Source organism: Phaethon lepturus, unplaced genomic scaffold (genome assembly GCF_000687285.1).
Source record: "Phaethon lepturus isolate BGI_N335 unplaced genomic scaffold, ASM68728v1 scaffold17916, whole genome shotgun sequence".
Classification (NCBI taxonomy): Eukaryota; Metazoa; Chordata; class Aves; order Phaethontiformes; family Phaethontidae; genus Phaethon; species Phaethon lepturus.
This window is the reverse complement of record NW_010544325.1, coordinates 20,591-37,111: the sequence shown is the minus strand read 5'-3', so window position 1 is coordinate 37,111 and position 16,521 is coordinate 20,591. Positions and strand designations below refer to the sequence as shown.

At 39.6% G+C, this 16,521-nt stretch overlaps 1 protein-coding gene across 1 annotated transcript in view; it reads right to left on the bottom strand.

The window, feature by feature from the left end:
- Window positions 1–16,521, bottom strand: part of SLC24A2 (solute carrier family 24 (sodium/potassium/calcium exchanger), member 2) — a gene marked incomplete at its 3' end in the record, with an annotated part of 58,291 nt that overhangs the window by 22,461 nt on the left and 19,309 nt on the right. The gene's annotated exons all lie outside the window — the stretch shown is intronic.

Genomic DNA, 16,521 nt, shown 5'->3' with positions numbered 1-16,521 from the left:
TAACTCAGCTTCCACAGTTTTCACTGTGGCAATCACTGAAACTGTGTGACATCATCAAAGTTCTAAAAATGTATTGCTTTAAGGTACCTCTAGTCATTACAACAATAGCATTATCAACACTTAAGTAGTTCTTGTAGGGACCTATCTTTTCACAGAGCTTGCAGACAATATGAGATATGAGGGAGGGATGTTGACATTGCATTAACCTTGGCACAGACAGCTCAAATTTTCTTAGTTGTTGCACGTATGAGGACAGACTGTTAGCACAGCAGGTTCTATCAACCTCAGTTCAAGATCTGTTCTTGCTGTAGTTAGATTTTTTTTCTAGATCTGGTATTGCTGTGCCAGCATTTTTTATGCTTACTATTCGAAGACTAAAGTTCTTGTGCATTGTCACAGATCTTTCTTGGTCTGCAGAAAATAGCTATACTCAGAGGTGCATGCATAGCGCATCTTCCAATTGTTCGAGTGGTTATTGGCTTGCTCTACTGATTTCAAGTCAGGGATGCTCAAAATACAGTGCAAGGAAAAACGAAGCCTTAATGCACACACTCCATAAATTTTCTTTTTTCTATCAAACCTGCAGGGAAAGATTTGTCCAAAAGGACCATTTTCTTGTCATTTTTATCTAGCTTTCCCATCCACTGTTTTTCTCCTTGATTTGGGTCCCACTTCGTGGAATTTTAATTGATGCAACGTCTTCCATTGCATCAGTTGCAATGGAATGGAGTGTTGTTTATTTTTGTTTTAGCATTTTTTGTTTGAGTACATAATTTCTGCTTTCCCTAGAAATAATGCAAGGCAGGCTGTTTTTCAGCTTTTTTCATCTGTCTTTTATCATCTTGTGATTTGTTGGACTTCATGAAGAATGTTGAGGGTTAAATACTGCATTTGGCAATATCAATAATTTGACTGAAGAGTTCTTTATACTAATGAGGCACTGGAAATCAGTCCACGTCCTTCTCTGCATGTGTCATAATACGGCTCTTACTGTGCAGATGAGGCAGCCAGGCTGACAACACTGACTGCAGTCTGTTCTGACAGTGCAGATGTTCCCCATCAGACATGAAAAGGTCAAAGAAAGTGACTGAATGTTGCTTTAAAAGAGACATACTCAGGTATTAGTATTTTTCACTTGAATTGTTTTGTGACTGAATGAAAAAGGGAGAAAATTAATTAACAGATGAGTTCAGCTTTTTTGTTACTACCGGTAAAAGCTTTCAAAGTATTTCATAATTTCATAGGACCTAATTTACATCCTTACAAAAAGTACATGTCGGTAAGAAACACACATCAGCAGTGAGAAGACAAAGGAAAAAATCTACCATTCTGTAAATGCCATCTGCTCTGAGACACTGGGGCAGAAAGCTGCAAATCAAGGTATATTGTCCCTATCTCACTTCTTAAGTGTTTTTACACCCTTCGGTATTGATGAAGCCAAATATTACAGCTAATCAAATCTGTGAACTTAGTATGCTTGTTTTATTAAAACATTGTTCAAATTTAACTAAAGGATAATGGAATTATTTAGTCTGATTTCTAGTGAGTTTTTGGTCCATGGATGACCTTCATTGTTTTCACCAGCTTGCTCTTAAAAGAAGGATATCCATCTGCTTCCAGAAGTCACCTGCCATAACAGAACAGTGAAAATCACCAGAATGACATTGCTCAGTAAGTAATAGCTTGCATATTTTGAATAGGTCTCTACAATTATGCTCATATACAGGAAGGTGTTTTATTAATACCGTGCACTACCTCCATTATGTGGAACTGGTCAAAACCTAGACAATCACAGTACAGTAAGTAATAACATAACTGTTCCATAGTTTCTTCTGTCAGCAAGGAGCTTATCAGTAAGAAATGATGGAAAAGGAGAAAGGTCATATTCTGTCACAGGATGATGATGAACCATGTACATGTTTTCACTGTGGAAAAGCTAAATGCTAGGATGTGTCAAGAAAAGTATTTCCAACAGAGATTGCCATCCCTTCAAAAATGCACTGACAAAGGCTCAGCTGCAAGATGGTGAACAGCTCTAGTCATACGCCAAGAGGAAATATGGATTCTGACTAGGGCAGGTGCTGGGAAGGACACATAGGTGAACAGGAGACAAAAGGAGACCTCAGAGCTTGATTCTTCTGTATCGGAAAAATGGCAGAATGGGGACACAAAGGCATTTTAAAAATTTATCGTGAAAAGAGGACAGAACAAAAGGATATAAAATGTCCACAGAAACAATTAGTCTAGAAATGAGAAGGGTTTCTATATGCAGGACTGGTGAAATTCCGAGCACCAGCACTTCTATCTGCCTTTTTCTGGGGCTTTGACAAGTGTATACAAAGGATAGCATAACGTAATTGCCTCTGATTGCAAGCAACAGGACACAGAAGTCCAGCCCAGTGCCACGTCGTCAGGTTTTGCAATGAGTGATTTCAGCAGATCCTGATGAAAACCTGGGAGGAGATTCTAATTTTAGTACGATTTATCAAAAGAGCATTTAATCCATTTGGTGATCATGTGTAAATAACCAAATTCTCCTTCATTATAAAATGGAAACTGATGATATTCATAGTAGTAAATTCAACGCACACATGTACAGCCCCCAAGCCCAAAAATACTCCACTTGAGAATGAAGCAGAATTTGGTTTTTATTTATGTAGGCATTTTATTTTAATAAGCAAAACCACTTATCTTTTTTCTAAATTGCCTTCTACCCAACATGATTCCCTGGTGATTCATCAGTTCAACAGTTGTTGATAGACTTCTGCAGAATCCTGGTAGAACGGGATCTCCTAGTCTCTGTTCCCCGCTTAAAATGTGGAAGTGGGGAAGAGAAGGCTGACAGACTGGGATAGTTTCCCAGGAAGGAACTCTGGGCAGAAAGGATACTTTGGAAAGCTTTATAGTCATCTACAAAAATAACAAACAGAGGACTATATTTGTATCACTTCCTCTTAAATTCTCTTATCCTAGCAATTGTAAAAGGTCATCTTTACTGTTGTATAATAGCACGTAAAATTATGTATGTATATAAAAGTATATATGTTGCTAGATGCAACAGCATTAACTCCCTTGGAAATCATGTGATTGACTAAGTCTAGTATGCAAATGTAATAGTATATTTAATTAATCAGAACCTATGCCCATTAAAATATTTAGCCATATTAATAAAATATTACAAAATCACATGAAAAATTAAAAGATAAATTTGATTTACTTAAAAAATTACTTTAAAAATTTAAAGTATGACAACATAGTACTGAATTGTGTTCATGTAATAAACCCACTTAACACACTTTGTGAAATAATCCCACATAGCAGAACTAAAAATGATAAGACAGGAGGTCTGAATACATATTACTCTAATGCTTCCATTTAAAGCCAGAGTATTTAATTTGGATTTTATAAAGGAATTTAGTTCCTGTAACATTTAATAAGAATGCAGATATGAATTTCGATGCAAAATGATCAGAGTGATGTGATATGATATGGAATAATGACCTTCAAATGCAAATAAAAATGAAACATTGTACAGGAGAGGACACTGCCTTGCATACCCATATTTGCACATAAGAATATTTAGGTAACCCTTCTAAGAGCTGGAAGTCTGACATAGCAACCCCTTACTGCTCCCTTGGCCTAACGCATGCGCGCGCACACACTCACGTGCGCACGCTGCTGTCCGTGGTTTTGAAAAGAGACTGAAAAGCCAAAAAAACCAACCCATAAAAACACATCTAGTCCTAATGAGTTAATTTTACGTAATTTTATGAAATATCCTTCAAAACCAGTAATGCTAAAGTATGCAAGGACCTCCTTATGCTTAACTAAACATAAGATGCTTAGATTTAAGTCAGAGTGACACTGAGAAAATGTACCTTGATCAGTACTAAAAAATAGAGATGTCATAATTTCTGTAATTCCCCCTTCATGAAAAAAACCACCACCACCACCCCAACCTGGGTTTCCTGTTTCAAAGACAGCATTCAACACTCCATTCTGAGTCATACCTCTAGGGTCTGTCAAGCAGCAAGCTGTGGAAACCAGATGACATTTCAAGTTTCAAACATAGTTCAGGCTCCTTAAGGAGTCTGGGTGGCTGAAGACAGTTTAAACCCATTGTACCTTGGTGTTTTGCCTTGTGTAGCAGACATACTATAGCCCTCCACAGCCATTTATGCAGTCTAATACAAGGGTGCTCATGATTTAAGATGTAGATAGGCCAGAAAAGTGACTTAGAAACACTCCTATCTCCCCAAAAAAACTCATTCCATTTCCCTTCAAACTTCTGATAAGGAAGAAGTTCAAACGTTTAGAAGTAGCATCTATGAAAGTTCAAACAGATATAGCTTTGGGAAGAACTGCACATGCGATATTAAACTGCAGAAAAGAATATTCCATCTCCTGTTTTCCCAGTCCACTTCTTCAGAGGCCATTCTCTTAGGTCTTATCTCAGACAAAAAAAAATAAGGATGAATTTTTATCAGGAAAAACTTTAACTAAGACTAAATTATTTTTTTTTCCTTCTCTCCCCCCCCTCCCCCAGAACGGAGCAAAAGTTCAACCCCTGAAGCTCAGAGATTAGGTGTTGCAAGGCTTCACTGTGTAGCCGTGCCTACTGCTTTTCTTCCAATTTTTTTGGTTTGTTTTTTGAAGAAGGCTACTTGCTAGTGAAAAAGCTTTTTTGATGATGGAATCTACTCATTTGTTCATAGCATTCCTATGGAGCTATTTTAATGTATAATTCATTTCTTTTTAATCTTTGAGTGAACATTACTTTAAGCAAGAATAGCAGCTCAATCTCTGCTTTAAATTTACATACATAGTCTTGGGAAAAAAATATAACCAATTTATTGCTTTCACTACTTCTGGCTTTAGGTTCTTTTGCCAGCAATAGCACTGCAATGTGATAATGTGACACGGTGGTATGATAACTCAAGTAAATTTTTGGCTAAGCCAGAGACACAGACTTCAGGAAAACTGTGACCTTTACTTTCACCTTTGAAAATGCCAAAAAAAATGTATCAAAGCTATTACAGAGATGGAAAAAAGGCTAGAATAGCTTGTAGCAGTGAATAATCCTGTCTCTAGAGGAAGGGGAAGGAAAGAACTAAATCCCCAAGGCAGAAATCATGGCCCACAAACTATTTCTTTAGGAAAATAATGGTTTAGAATGTCTATTGTTCTTTTTCAAGGACTGGAGAAAGAGATCCTGATTTCATATTTCATGACTTTTACAATAGGCTTCAGGTACAACTATGTTAGCCATTGTGCAATGGCTTTCTGATCATGCCTGCTCTGCTCCCTTCCTCTAGGAGCTTCCACGAGATCAGACAGAGACATTTTGCTGACTCAATGCCATCTGTAGCAACCTCCTAATATTGTTATTCCACAGAAACCACTAGAATGTTGTATCACTGGAACAAATTGTTCATTAGCGTTATTTCACAAAAGGGATATAAAATGCACTAATGAAAACTGTTGCATATTGATGAACCTGAATGTAAGAAAGCATGAACAGAGTTAAAATACGGTCATTTCCAAGCACTGCCTGCCACTGCACAGACCCAGCTTGGTCACTCAGGAAATCACTGCCACTCCTGTGGTCATAACATGAACGGCATTGATACTTTGCTGCAAAGCCTAAGGCTTCAAGTAATCCCCAGCGTGAATGCCCGGGTGCTAAAAAGATGGGCAAAGTGAGCAAAAAGGGGAGACGTCCTTTCATGTGGATACTCAAAAATTATTTCAGTTGTCGGCAAAAATGCCATTTCACATTTCTAGGAGAAAAAGTGGATCAGTGCACCAGCAGAGCTGTTAACGGGGAGCTGCGTACTGAATGGCAGCTCATAACGTCACCCAGGTGCACTGCGGTGCCGCGGAGAGCACCCGGGGCTACTCGCTGCCAGGCAATCCTCTCCCTACGGGATGGCACCACATCATCTGCCAAGTGGACCTCTGCAGCCGCAGAGAATTATTTGTTTGATAGTACTAACATGTAAGTTAAAAGCATGCAGTCAGAGGCATAAAGCACTTCAAAATGTACTTTGCTCACTCCACAATTGCAGCAGAATGTTAATTATTTATGATAACATCTCAGAATGCACTAACTGTATGTAACAGACGTTGTAAAAAATAATGGCTTAGGAATCCTGGCTACAGCAACCTGCTGTTAAGTCCTTCCTAAGAAGAGGGGAGACACCGCCAATTTTTGTGTGGATTAGCAATATGTGGATTATTGTGGGTCTGCTGTATTGTCATTTTTAAGTCATCTTATCAGTTTTAGTTCTTTTTAAACTAATCTCCTTGGCAAACAGGTCCCAAAGAACACTCAATTTAAAAAAGTCACAAATTAATTTTCAAAAATTAAATGGCTTACACAATTTGAGCAGCTGACTCGTTTAGAATCAGTTTTCCACAATGATATTAAACTATTTAATTAAGAATGTTGTTTATAAAGGAAGTTAAACCCTAATCAGCTGTATTGTTGCAGCCTATTGTCTAATATAATAGATTGTAATCTTATTAATAGAAGAATATTTTATGGGAAGTGTTTCAATAGCAGGACCAAATTCATTACTTGCATAAATCTACTACAGACAACAAATATAAATTGGAAAATCACATGAAGCATTCTGTGTCCTATTATGGCAAAATGATTTTGCTCGAATAAATAATTTTATTGAACACCTACTATCTACCTATTCTGTAGATAAAAAGTGAGTATACACATAGTAGCATTAGATAACTGCACTTCCAGATTTTCACTTGCAATTTTGCGTGCAGGAATTACAGATGACATAAGACCAAGGAAATAAAATAAATTATTATTATAATTTAAAATTCAGATAAAAATAAAATTAGATAAATTATAACAACAAATGCAATACAAGCATAGTTTTTTTTCCCATCTTACAAAGAATTCTCTTGTGCTTTGGACGTACAGAAATTACTCATAAATACGTACACTGATAATTCTTTTTGGAATTTGGAAAATCCTCAGTTAAAAACATAGTCCACAGCTGAGCCAAGAATGTCTGGAGTCAAACATGTCATCCTGCTCTTTTCTTGGAATAGGAGTATTAATTTAAACTATCCTGCACAGAACTAATTTGCCAGCAGCTGTGTAGCAGAAAATGCCATTGTGAGCCATTTGAGGCCTGATTTAACCATCCTATTTGAAATTAATAAGGAATAAAAAAGTTTCTGTTAATTTCGCCCTTCCTCTGCAGGCTTACCAGTCACCAAAAGTGATGTCACCCTCAGTAACTGCTGTTTCTACATCTTCCCTTACCATCACGCGAACAGCTCTTGCTGAGCGGGATGCTGTGTGCATCGCAGGGGAGCTGTATTCCAATGCACGCCGGGCAAAAACACCGCAGAGACTACACAGACTTGGGGACAGCTCGAAGAAGAGTCTTCAGGCCAGTGAATGCATTTTAGGTACATGAACCTGGAACCAAATTCCTAAGTGAGGTCCGTAGGCTTCCCATTCAAGTGCATGAAACAAGCTCAGCCCAGGAGCCTGAGCAGGGAACCTCCTGAGACAGACGGCAGGACAGGAAGGTTCTGGTACCTCACCCCAGCTGGCAGGAAGATGCACCCTTTTGCTTACGTGCCCTGGCTCATGGCTAGCTTCGGAAAGACAGCAATTGCTCCAAGGCAGCAGAAGTGCCCACGCCGTGGTGCGGCAAGCCGCTTTAGAGCTTACAGGCACCGCACAACCACCACTGCCGCTGCTCTTGAGGTCCCCAGGAAAAATATGTGTGTGGCCCCTTGACCTTGCGTTCACTTAACTGTTCTCCCCCTCTTCTGCCCCTCCCTTGCCCAGAAAAAAAGCAATCCAGGTCCATGAAAATGAAGAATTCAAAATCCATTTAAATACTCCTCACAGAAATGCATAAGACAACTGTCATGCTGGAGCCTTCTCCAGCAGGCAGGAGGGTCCTGGCTGCAAGCCCAGAGTCACACTGCCCCGTGCTCCATCCCTGGACTGGCAAATCAATGGCAAACCTTCTCCTAAAGAAGTAGAATTGTGGCCACAACAGTTTGAGCCTACAGCCTGATGGTTAAAATACTCTCCTGGGAGCCAAGAGAGACAGCACTGATCTCCCAGAGGCCAAATTGAAGATAGATCTCCAACTTGCTTGTTGCAGACACTGAATTTCAAGGGTGTTATAAAGACATTTGGGCTGGAAGGGGCCTAGGGAGATCTCTAGGTCCAGCCTATGCTTGAAGCAAGTGCAACACTGAATTCAGCTTCAGGTGCTCAGGCTGCATCCAGTCAGATCTCAAAAACCTCTGAGATACTTCATTTTGTAAGAAGCCCAGTTCTCGTCTGTGTGTATTGGCTGATCCATAAAAGTCCTCCATAAGGAGACGCGTCAGGCACTATGTCAGAGGATGGCTGGGTTTCTGCACCGTGTCCTGGCTGACGTACAACCTAGCTGTTCAGCTATCGAACACTACTGATAGAGAAGAGTTACGTACGTGTGTAGACCCACAGTTGAGGAACACTGATGTTAGGTCCTTCCAAGTTTTACAAACATTTTCAAAATCATCCAATTTCTACACTTAGCACCTAATGCCCACCCAATGGGATGCAACCATTTCTACCTAAATAATTCTCCTAACAACAGATCCTATAATTCAGAAAATCACTCTTGTCTAATGTCACCTACCTAAGAATGAGCAAATGATATTAAAGTTTTTAGAAGAATCAGCTCATGAATATAAAGGAATCGTAGTGCTGTAGTTGGCTTATCTGATGGCTAAAATCAGCAGAGTACCCAAATGAGACGACATACTGTAATGCAGCAATGTAATAACTACAAACTTAATTGTTTCTATTGAGACATTCGCTAGATAAGCCACAGTTGGTTGACTTTGTCAAACCACCCTTGCCAATTAACAGTGCTGCCAAATAGAGACTTTCATCTAAAAACCAAGTAACCACTCCTCATGGTGGCAACAACTCCATTCCGAGTGAAACCTACAGAACGCTGTCCTTGTGAGCGTTCAGGAACTGTGGCTGCATGCTGTGTAATCAAGCTCCACTCAAGAGAATGGGGTATAATACAGTTTATATAACAGTGCTGCCAAATGCTAAGTCTGTGTAAGGTGAAGACTGGTGCCTAAAATAGGAAAAAAGAAAAATGATACTAAATCAAGTATTTTTGATTCTTGCTGGATGGCTGGAAGAAATGGTCTTTCTACAGAAAGACATGGGCATGTCTGTTAAAAGACAGCTTTGCTTTCAATCACCAGGACCCACTGACCTGCTCGGAATTGAATGTTCTGTGCAATGTGATTTTCTCTCCCTTCACAGTGTGAATTGTTTTATTAACCAGCAAGTATCTGATAGATATGTGAATACCTGCTGGTTAATAAAACAATTCAGCTCTGAATTTCTAGCTGTCATGTAGATACTCACTTGAAGTAATTACTAGGCTGTCTAGGGTTTTAATATGACAGAGGAAGCATTATGCTTGGTGGCTGGCGTCCTTAAAATTAATTGCCCACTATTCACCATTGTTTCACAAATTTTTGCATAGAATAAGGTGAAGTTGGGTCTAAGGATTGATTAAAGCGGCTGAGGCTGGGCTGTGGCCACAGACTTTGAGCAACAGCACTGTGGAATAACTACATGACCGCTCAGTAAAACTCAATCAAAAAAGTACCCTTGACTCAGAAATAGGTTTACTCCATTTCTTCCTTGTTCCAAAGGATGCATACAGTATAATGTTTGGTTTGTTCCCACAACAATTTGCAGACTGTTCACATGAGCTCAGATGTTCCAGTTCCCTTGTCTAGCCTCCCTTGTCTAGCCTCGCTTCTCTAAACACACAGCCTTAACGACCTGCTTTTCAGAATAACCTCTCCAGACATTCACCATTCGTGCTTTCACACATCAGTTGACATCCTCAGAAATCTTTTATTTTGTTAATATGTAAGGAAGTCCTGCTTCATTAATCATCTTGTTTACTAGAGAATGTGACTCCGAGGAAATGCATGGGCTCTATGCCCTGGCTCTTTATTCACTCTTGATTCATGATTCAAACACCTTCTCCTTGGAAAACTGTTTTCTTGTACCAAGAGAGGACAAGATGGACCTTTAAAATAAAGTTATCTTCACTGTTATATTTCTTTTTATTCTATGCCTGAGCTATCATGCGCAAGTCTTAATAGCCTCCTATAAGAACCTAAAAAGATTAAAGTCTAGGAGGGACTGTGATAGGGTCACAAATGGAAGGTTTTGTAGTATTGTTTTGAATGGCTCTGTTTTCTTATTACCTCTCTGTAAACAGGACGAAAGACCATTGTGAGGACAGAAAGATTATCTTCTACCCAGAGAACCATCAAATAGCCACCTGGATTTATAAGAACCTTCTTCCCAGATATATTAAGTGCTTCCATAAAAGAAGAAATAAACATATGACCCAGCAATATTTAGGTCTTGTCCAAGACCAAATTTTCCCCAAACATTTTCAGTCAGGTATCACATAGTCTTAGCTCACCATTACCATCAGCCATTACCTTTATCTTATAGTGAGACGCAAAGACAAAATGACAAAGCATCCTCAGATGCACCCTTCTTTTGTGCAGGCTTCTACAGCAAGAAGCCTGTTTACAGCAAGTTTAACTGAATGACTACACTGCCTATCAGCATGAAGCAACCTGCCTTTGGCTCTACAAGCTGCCCAAGTAGAAGGGATTGGTCTTACAAACAGCAAGTGTGCCTGGTTTCAAAGTGCTCTTGCTTCACAGTTCGTACTATGACAGTGCGTGGTAGAACAGCTATGTTTCTGCTGCTCTTGCTGAGTAACAACCTTGCACAGTCCTACTTAGTCCCACCATAATTTATGCAGAGTGACTAGTTAACTGCGATTCAGTGAGGACTCCTACACAGATTAATCTCCTTGCAAGAAAAATTCACATCACATTTGAACTAGACAACTGCTTTAAAATTGCCCCTTGATTACTGAACGCAAAGAACACTGCAATGCCACAGCAGCTTCTCCAGATAACTCAAGCCACTACACCGCACCACGTACTGGTGCAACAGACATTAGCAAATCAGCTTTCACTGCCCTCTGCACCGTGTCCTAACGGTGAGAGAGTGTGCTGTGATTCCTAAGGAAGTTTAAGTGTGGGTGTATCTTAAGAGGATTTATTATAAATACTTCTATGTTTAGCACATGGGCATAAAGCTATGAGTAGAAAAACCTCAAATAAGTAAACTGTTGTGTGCGTCTATTTCAGTCAAGCCCACAGCAGCCACTGCCTGTTCCTGCCTATTCCTAAGCAACTCATTAAAAACTGCAATGAACCCTTCTGCTTGGCGGCTGCCATTCATCCTGTTTACCTCTTCAGTAAACTAGGACATTTTTCTATCACCAGTGCATGGCAGATAGAAAATGGCAATGCTACAATGCCTGCCAGTTGATCTTTCCACTCCATCTCCCTCCTATTGATCATTTACAGTGTATTTGGCACTCACTCATTACAATTCAATTGTTTTAATCCTTCCTACTCCTCCTGATGTGGGGATGTGCTTTCCACTGGGGAAGAAAGAGGATGGTAATTGAAATCCTTGTGACTGTGATTTGGTATTCACCAGTTTCTTGCAATAACTGAAATTCAGTCTGATTTAAGGCTTCATGGCAATGCCCTCCTGACACCTGCTACGCATTAGGGAGAAAACCATGTCCTACCTACCCACCATGGTTGATAGCTCAAAGCTCTCAGACAGAGGTCAATCCTATATTACTAACCTTGGTCACCCTTCTGAGGACTGTTTGTGCTGCCATATGTAAAGAGTCTTGCTGGGGTAGTGAACAAAGTGGACCTCAAAGAGGCGGGCTGCAACATCCCACTGGACCTCACCTCATGTCTCACACACCTACTGAGTTAATTGTCTCTTTTAAAAAGATCTTCATATTTAGGGACTGTCAGGTATGGCCCAGTAATTGGAAGGAAAGCAGCTGATGCTGGGGCTCTTTAATTAATTGATTATTTTGGTTTCGCCACCAAATCTAACAACAACAACAAAAAAAAAATTAAACGTAAATGTTTTCCTAGCTAATTTGCTCTGAAATTAGCCCTAAAATGGACTGAAACCTCATTCCTTACAGTGAGTAACGAATTTAAAAAACACTTTGTTCAGGTGACTGAGATGGGAGCATCTGTGTAAATATAGCAGTCTACTTCTGATCTAGTTCTATAGTTTCCCCCTGCACATAATAGAGAAAAAAAGCATTTCCTGGGAGCAAATGCAGGAATTTTTGTCTCAGATATCCACTGTAGATGCATCTACTTCTTTTCATGGTCTATAAAGAGAGTCAGATCACAATACTCATACTGGAGGAATCTTATGACAGACAAATCTCACCTCGTTATAAGTGCAAGCAAGAAGATGTGACCTTCTATGCATTTTTATTGTCCTCCAAATTGAAAATGCTGCTGTAATTGCAGGCAAATATAAGGGTGGCATTTTTTCATTCCAAGGGGAAAAACGTCAAAAGTCTGTGAGGCACACAGGATAAATGTGTTGAGGAAGAAACATTTGGTAAAATAAAGATGATAATAAACTTATTTTCATTTCATGAGAAAAAAAAATCAGTTGCTCAGAAACAGGCTCTGTTACTAGTAATTTCATCAAAAAATGGGGGAGAGAACTGAATTTTAATGCTGTTGAGAGTTGCTTGGAAGTCCAAGTTCTCGATGAGATGTCACTCTTATACTAGACAGATCCATTCAGTTAGTCCTAGTTATTACTTCAGAGATTGCTCAGAGAGAAGGCGATTGGCTTCCATTGTGACAAGTTAGTGTTGCCAGCTCATAACGGCAACCTACAGCAATGAAACAACTCTTTTTCATCTTCTTTATGCTGTGCCTGAACAAAAGTTCAGCAGAGATTGGTATGTTTCTCTATATGACTTTGGAGTGGGAAAAACAATTGTATTTCCTTATGTCTCGTTGGAATAATTCATTTACTTATACTTACACATAAATCTTACATGCTTTGCTTTTATCTTGTGCACAAGAGGCTTCATAGGAGTCAAGCAACAATATAAACAATATGCCAAATCTACATGTGTTTACTGCAAAAAGCAAGTTTTTAGAAGAAAACAGGTGCCTGTTTCTGCTGGCAGATCACAAAGCTCCTACCATGATGGATCATGCACCTGCCCTGCTAAGTAATGGCTACCAAAACTTCTAAAAAATTTCGCCCCTGTGTCAATGGTATTTAAAAATTAGTCTACAATTAAGAAAGCAAAAGTTTAGAAACGTTGACACTAGGCTGCCTGCTTTTAGACATAATCACAGATAAAATCAAAGGAGGTTTTGTCCCCATTAACCTTGTTTCTTCATAATCTCAAGCACACTTCCTATCAGGCTCACGCACCAACAGAGAAATTAAAGGATTTATGAATGTACACCAACTCTCCAGAACTGGGCATTAGTGGTGCTTTAGGACACTTTTTTGTTGTCCTGGACTGAATCTTTTCTGGCAGCTCTGCACTACTCAAAAGTTTCTCCAGCAAGAGGAAGTCATGGGGCTGTCCTGTGCAAGTCAGTCAAACTGATCTTTAGGAATGTGTTCATGCTGTTAAAAAGTGGCATATCTCAAGTTTTTTCAAGAAACATCTTTTGTTTTGTAGCCTTATAAGAAAAGCTCCCCATTCCCAACTCATTCTCATTCCACCTGCATCAAAAGGACAGGTTGTTCTCTGTTGGCTATATCATGCTCTTCATGGACATCAGTTAATGAGTTCTTTTATCTCCTCTCAGTATGAACATTATTTTGTGTGTTTTCTTTAAGTTATCTTTAACAGGCAGCAGGGAGTCCAGAAGACCAATGTTAAAGCAACTATCCATGTCATTCATTCAAACCTAGTGCTGCACAGAGCTAGGTTTCCCTTTCTTAACAGTTATTTGAACTGTTATTTAAACTTTTATTTAAACTATTAAACATCATAAAAAATTTAATCTGCAAAACCTAAAACATTGATCTGGCCCAAGAGGATCTATAACACATAATACACAGCATATAAATACACATTGCCTATTCTTACTTCAAAGTGGCTAAAAATTTGGACCCTGAGGTTACTAACAAGAATTTTGGCTGATACACAATTAGCTACCTTGATACAGGGACTGCGTATATGACAGCTTAATTTAATTTTTTGTTTCCTTTTCACTTCATGTATGAAACAAATGTGAGGGGGGATCTGTGTAAAACAAATGGCGATCTCAGACAACACACAGAGAATTAATAATCAGATATGAAAGTAACGACCTAAAATATCAACAGTTTTCAGTCTCAGGAAAGAGGCTGAATTCCTGATTTTGCCCATAGGAAAGAAAAATAATTGCCCATTTACGATTCCGGGTGTTCAGGGTAGTATGCAGACCAGAGAGTGTCGTAGAAGGAAAGGCTGAGAGAGCTGGGGCAGGTCAGTCCAGAGGGGAGAAAGCTCAGGGAGAGCTTACACAAGTGTGTAAATACCCTACAGGAGGGTGTAAAGGGGCCAGACCCTTCTCAGTGGTGCCCAGGGAAAGGACAGGAAGCAATGCACAGACTGAAATATATGAAATTTCTTCTTGAACTTTGGAAGAAAATATATTTCTTACTGTGAGGGTGGTCAAACAGTGGAACAGGTTTCCCCAGGCAGTGTGAAGTCTTCCTCCTTGGGGGTAGCCAAGTCCAACCAGGTATGGCCCTGAGCAACCTGCAGTAGCTGAGCCTGCCTGAGGTGGGGTGGGACTGCACAACCTCCAGAGGTAGCATCAGGCTCAGCCCTGGCATGATTCTAAATGCAGAACCTCATTAGAGGTGCTTTGATGAAAGCTGTTTATTTCAATAAGCTTGCTTATGTTCTCTGTCCTCAGAGGAGCAATATATACAATCAAGTTCCTTCAATAAAAAAAGAAAGCTAAAAACTTAAAATAGTCTCGTCTTTCAAGCTTACAAAACATAACATAGGCATCTGACTTCCAGAATCTAAGGTCTTGAAGTGCAAGATACTTTTGCAGGTGTGTGCCTTAGAGTATTTGTTCTTACTACCACACACTACCACACTACCCACACTATTTGTCAGTATAGTTTGCCTGTTAAAAGTACTTATTTATTTGCATATTTGTGTTTATATCTGCAACTTTGGTAACTTACTGAAAATCATCCCACATACATCTGGGCCTTTGCATCAACTTATTTGTTGTACATGTTGTACACACTGATCTCTGCCAGCATTTATTACCTTCTGGCCTAAAGTCTGGAAAACTAGTTATTCATCTGCACAGTCAGGTGAAGGGTGTTTCTTATTACAAGTGACCATAATTACTGGGAAGGAAATCTGATACCATATATTATTATAACTACAGTGTAGATGCACTAGTTTTCTGATACTTAGGTCTCAAACCAAAACAACCGTATCTCTTCCCCCTGCCCCACTCCCCCCAGCCTCTAAAAATCAGAAGGTGGAGAAAATAGGAAATGTATCTAGAAGAAAATGTTCAAGATGATATTTCATTATCCCAACTGCTGTTGAGCAAGACACACTATCAGGTTTCTCGTCTTTCCTCTGAGTGGGCCCCGCCAGGACACAAAGACAGACTTCCAAGCCCATCACCTGCAAAGCTAAGAGCCTGTACTTACATTTTATCATTGCTCTTTTCAGCTGAGAAGTTGACCAGCATCTTAAGCCCCATTAGCTAAGTATCAAGCAAGTGACTGTGTGTCATGGCTTGCAGCAGTGCCGAGAATCTGCTGCTCCCACGGGAGATCAAGCCCTACGACAAACGCCGTGATGAAACAGCTCTCATCAGCAACAGCGAGGCTGGCCTGTTTCAGGAGGTGTCATCCCACTTGCTGGAGAAGCAGTGCTTTGATAATAATCTGATTTCATCATCGAACCGTCTGGGTACCGCAGCTCTCAGCTGAAGTGAGAAGCCGCATATGGCTATCAGGATATGTAAAAATGGTTCTATTTTTTCAATGTCAATATCACTAAGGAAACAAACATTCTCCAGCATTTTATACCCATGTTGAAACAGCATACCCTCAGCTATCTCTAATGGGCTGAAACAATATCCTCTTTTGAGAGAGTTTGAATCTAAAAAATTCAGTTTAAAGGCTTTTTCTGTTTCTAAGTAAAATGTCTTGTGCTGAATCACATATTTTTCACTCCATTATCCAAAAGAAGGTCACCAGATGGCACTATTACACATTGTCTTTCTGATTTCAGTCTCTTAATAGATGCAAAAAGTTTTTAATTGTGGTAGTACTGTTACTTTATCACGACATTTATTTGGGGGCAAATGTGACAAGTCGCATCTCTTTTTTACTCTCTGCAACCTTAACAGATTCTTTCAGAGGAGCTGTCCTCTGAGAACCAGATGCTCTTTCACAGATTTAAATACAGACTTAAAAAAAGGGAAGGGGCGGCTGTTCTTCTGTTATTTATGTCTCTGCTCAAGGACTAGCAGGTATCTGTAATGGGAACACATCACAGCAGG